Below are 5,653 nucleotides of genomic sequence, written 5' to 3'. Positions count from 1 at the left end.
TCCCAGTGACCCTGTGAGGGAGGTTAGGCTGAGAGACAGAGAGTGACTGGGCCAGTTAGGTGCATGGCAGAATGGGGATTGAAGCTCAGTCCCTTGCTCTGACACTCTGTTCTGCCCATGACACCACGTGGGATCGCCAGCAAAACATATGGTTGCCAATCTTCGGGTGAAGAACTCCCAGAATTACAACTGACCTCCAGACTACAGAGATCAGTTCCCCTGGAGGAGATAGCAGTTTGGTGGATCGACCCTATGGCATCACGTCCCTGCTAAACTCCCTTCCCAGGCTCCACCCCCAAATCTCCCGGGAATTCCCAGTACAGAGTTGGCAACCCTAGCAAAATATGATTGGTGGCATGCTTGGAGTATCTTTAATGTTTTCTCCTGCTAACATATAGTAAAAGCAAAGGAAGCTATTTTTTAAAAAAAATCACACTTAAGTTTGTCACACCTAGAAGAAGAAAATACTACATCTGTTAACTGGTATTTTCAGGCAGCAGGACTCCTTGAGTTAAATCTGATCAAACTAGGCCAATAATTTCTTTTTCACTGCAATATGCTGTTTTCTGTAGCAAAATATGCTCATTTACAGTAAATACAAGAACGTTTGGGTAAATGAAGTCCTGCACTTGGAACCACAGATGGAATAGTTTGTCCCCCCACCCCTCCATCAAGGACTACATTTTTCATAGTGAAAATACCGATTTTTAACTGCAGTGTTATTTTGACAAATTCATTTCTTTCCCACTAGTGCTAATGGGAAGGAAAAGAAACAATCAGCTTTTATAGTTGGTCTGCAATCAAGCAAGGAGATGAAGCACCTCATTTCACAATATGCTGTTTTGTCTCCAGCATTTAATTTGCCAAATGGAAAGTTTGCAGTTGAGTTTGCAGGAAATGTGCTCTACAAAAAAGAGGATTCTTCCTGGAAATGTCAAGAACCTTTCATCCAAATATCAGTGATCAAAAATTCCTGATACAAATTTACTAGGAGTCTCACATTTTGCCTTAAATCCATGTGGCATTTCCTTTTATCTGCATTTCTGCTAAACCCACCTGGCTTGGATGAACACTATATCATTCTGATTTTGACCCACAGAGTCTTAAAGGCCTTGGATTGAACATATCTTAAGGTCCAGGTTTATTGTGCCAATTTCTCATTTGGTGAGCCAGAGTGCTATAGCATAGGAGCAAACCTGGATTACAAGTCATTTCTTGCATGCCACCAGCCACACTTTATGGAACCACACTGTAAACAGGAGCATAAACACAAACACTGCTCAATTGGACCATCCAGTATCTGCTGAGAGAGGTTCTTGTGGCTCTCTGTCAGTGCTGGAACTTCTACTCTCTGCACACTGCCTGAAGCTGCAGCATTTTCTGCAATTTTGTAAGAATTTTAATGGATGCTGACTTCTTACAAAACTGGGGCATTCAATAATGTATTTATATTTAGTGTATTCTTTTTTTTTTACCCAACTCTTCTTTTATGAAGCTCAGGGCAGCATACACCTTCCCTTCTCAACTGCTTCAGACATTTTGATGAAAATACACATTATGTTTTTTAACATGTCGGATCTGAGCTCTCTACAGCAGCTGCAGGAAATGCCAGGTTTAAAGCCTCCAGGGACCTGATTCTGTTTGGGACCTTGTCACGAGGAAGGAGGGGCTTCTGTCCCTCACCATTCACCAGTTTCTTGAGCTGCAATGACCCAGCCCTGGTAGGGATCTGTGGGCTTTAATAAATGACATTCACTGCAGCCACTGTGTGACTACGAAGCAAGTGAGTTGGGTCCTGGAACTCAGACCAGACTCATTAAAAAATATAATGTGTAGTTTGGAACTCAAGAGTGTTCATTAATGGGAGGAGCTGGAAAGGATCCGGGGCAAAGAACTCTTGTAGATTCCTGTCATGTGCTGTATGTGAGGCTGCCCGTAATGGCTTCAGCTGCTTTAATATGCTGTATGAAAATTGCTAACTGGTATAAGCATGATGCAGGTCCAGTAGCACCTTCAAGACCAACTAGATTTCCAGCATGTAGCTGCCTAATACTGGGCCAATTCCAGACGGCCCTCCCCATCCCGAAACGTCGTGCGTCGTTGCGTGGAAAACGCGAAATATCGCGTTTTCCCCGCGACAATGTGCAACGTTTCAGGATGGAGAGGGCCATCTGGAATTGGCCCTGGTTTGTCAAAGTCAATATTGTCAGCAGGGTCTCAGGAAAATATCATTCCTATTGCCTACTGCCTGACCCTTTGGTTGGAGATTCCAGTTTAAGACTGAACCTGGGACCTTCTGCATGCCAAGCAGATGCTATACCACCAAACCACACACATGCCCCAATAAACCACAGTGAATGTTTTATAGTTATTTTTCAGGATCTTCAGAGAGGCAGTTTGATGTAGTGGTTAAGAGTGGCAGGACTCTAATCTGGAGAACTGGGTTTGATTCCTCTTTCCTCCACTTGAAGCCAGCTGGGTGACCTTGGGTCAGTCACAGCTCTTTCAGGGCTCTCTCAGCCCCACCCACCTCACAGGGTGATTAACATGAGGATAATAATAACACACTTTGTAAACCACTCTGCATGTGGCATTAAGTTGTCTTGAAGGCTGGTATATAAATTGGATATCATCATCATCCACTGGTCCCCAGTTTGTTACTGAGCCAAAGTCAAAGTGCCAGTGTTAACCTATATAAATTGTACCAGGGTGCTGAAAGACCATCTCTTCCTGTATGAATCTGATGGTTCATATGATCACTGAGTCCTCCCACCTTCTCTGGGTCCCCCTGCCACTGGCGCCACAGTGTTTAGTGGCCATAGTCAGGGCCTTTTCATGCCTCTGAAGGCATGAAAGGTCCCCACCCAGGGTCTCCCTTGTTGCCCTTTAGATACCAGGAACTGACTTCCTTTTGCACATACCTCTGGTTGACTCCTGCTCTCTTGAGGCAGCTTATACATTGGATAAATCCAATTGAGCTCTGTTTTGTTTCGTTTAAATTAGGTTTGATGGCCATTCGATAGCTGTGCATTTTTGTGTTTCATTTTCATTTTATTGTGATTGGTTTTCATTAAATGTGTAAGCCTTTTTGGTCATTCCTGAAGGTATACATATTTTGAGTAATCCAAGTGTGTGCCTGGGGTGGGGTGGAGAGGAGAAGGGATAAAATGAATAAAACGAGTTCTTTGCTCTTCTCCCTCTCCTGTCCAGTTTCCTCCTGCCTCGGCTTCACCCTGGGATGTGTCTCTTGTTTTAAGCTTGTGAATAAAAGCTAGAAATAAGACCAAATGCACATGTGGCACTTACAGTGCATTTCATCCCTTCTGTTGTTAATGCACACCTATGAGAAACACAAAGGCAGTATAATATGAGCAGGTACCAGATTTCTGAATCAATATATAACTGTACAGGAAACTTGATTTACAATTGCATTTCCACTGTCTTGTACCTGACAACATACAAGCGGTTTGCGACTAAGCCTGACCAGAAGCTTGGAGGTAAATAAACAGAATACTGAAAGATCACAATGTCAATGTGTGTGAATTATTCGTTGCTATGGAACAGTCCTTTCTTTTTACAGATGGTTATCTGCAGACCCTGTTTGTGCATCTGACCAGCCGCTGCTGGAAACGGGATGCTGGACTGCTGCGTGGAGCCATTGGTCTGATCCAGCATGGCTAATGTTATGTTCTACAGCGGATTAGTGAAGGAATGTGTATCCCCAATGCCTGGCAATGCTCACTGGATTTTAAAACAGATTGGAGGGGAAAGTAATCCAATGACAATTAGCTGCAGTAGCTAAGTGGAACCTTCATGTTCTGTACCAGACACTGGAGACAAAAGATAAGAGGAGAAGATTGTCACTTTCATATCCTGCTTGTGAGTTTCCAAGAGACATCTGGCAAGTGGCCCCTGCTGAAGACAGAATGCTGGACTGGGTGGATCCATGGTCTGATTGAGCAAGATAGTCAGGGCCAAGCTACAAGTGATGAATGACACTTGCCTGGCAAGTGAACAGACTTACGTGTATTCCTCCCTGTTCACTTGCCATTCACTTGCACTCCACTTGATCAAGTGGAGCACAAGTGAACGGCAAGTGAACAGGGAGGAATACACGTGAGTCTGTTCACTTGCCAGGCAAGTGTCATTCATCACTTGTAGCTTGGCCCTCAGTCTGTTCTTATGACACACTATTGCAGTGCTGAAAACAGGGGTTCTCCTTGCCTATGCCCAGTCCTTGCAGATTCTTCCCTGAGAGGGAATCCAAATTCTGCAGTCAAATACATTATGGAAAGAACTTTGATGCATGTTAGCTGTCACTGACAGAAGTAGAGATTTATTTTGGAGAGAATCTTGCAGGCTACATCACTTTGTTGCAGGTCTAAGAGTTTGGTGTGGCTGATGAGGCACAATTGGCAAGAAGTATGACTGTGATGAACTGGTAAGACTCCCAGAGTTTGCAAGCCTACTCAGGTTGTTGGTCAGGCCCCCTAGAAATAAGGACTTAAGCCTTAAATAGAAAAAAAGTTTAAACTGCAGATCAAATGTTTATGCCACTCTAGCTCTCACTCACCCTTCCAATTAAAACAGAAAGGCCAGATTTCCCTATTTCTCCACCCAAGCCAGTGCTTCATAGGCTTACTGATGGAGAATGCCCTGATTGGCCTGGCAGCTTCCTGTTGGCCTGGATGCTGGTGGAGAACTGACACAGGCTGCTTTGCAGTCTTCCCTCTGGTCCTGCTGAGGCACTCTTCCCATTTCTTCAGACAGCTTCAGCCACAGATCTGTTAGCCTTTTCCTAGATTTTCTGTGCCTTTTCTCCTGCCTTTTCTTTAATGGTTAATGCTCCTTGCTTTCGGCCTGTTACTCATTCAGCTCTTGGAAGGCCTTGGCTAGCAGCTTTCTTTGCTCCTTCTTCTTGAAGATCTTCTGACTTCCAGCAGTTTATCTGCTGCCTCTCCCAACTGCCACTTATATATCCTTCTCATGAAGATTCCATCCAATCAATTGTGGACACTCGGTCAAGCCTTGTTCTGATTGGTTCTGGAATTCTGGACTTTAGGAGCCCCCTCAAAGAATCCCTCCTAACTGAAAACCTATTCTGAGCTTGAAAGCTGCTCTTAGTGACCTTTTAACCCTCTCTTAGCAACAGTCATTTGCCTCACCCACAGAAAATTAACAATAATAGAGCAACACGGTCAAAGCTGTAGCTAACCCAAAGTATAATCCCGTGTATAATTAGAGTCTTATTTCCATAAACATACAATCAACAATATATTTAATAGAGTATTTCTATTATATAACCAGGACTCCTGTCACATATTACAATACAGTTACAATTTCAATCTTTAGGCGTCATATATACTCCTGCCAATCAATTAAAGTGTCTCGTGCTTCAAATCCTATTATTCATACTTTTAAAGTGCAATTGCTTTTTAATATCACTTGACACAATTTGTCATATATGGAGTCAATTTCGCCTTTAATCCTCGTTCAATATGTGTGCGGTCCACGGTTGATCCCAGACACTGTGTAGGTCACAGAAGACATGTAGACCTGGTTAGTATTCTTTAGGTGTACATGCAATGTTCTGTGATTATATTATTTTCTAACGGACGGTCCAGATTCCCATAGAGTCCGTTTCCAGAGATCT

The sequence above is a fragment of the Eublepharis macularius genome, chromosome 11, assembly GCF_028583425.1.
Source record: "Eublepharis macularius isolate TG4126 chromosome 11, MPM_Emac_v1.0, whole genome shotgun sequence".
NCBI classification, from domain to species: domain Eukaryota; kingdom Metazoa; phylum Chordata; class Lepidosauria; order Squamata; family Eublepharidae; genus Eublepharis; species Eublepharis macularius.
The sequence above is the reverse complement of the archived record's forward strand: the minus strand, read 5'-3'. Positions refer to the sequence as shown.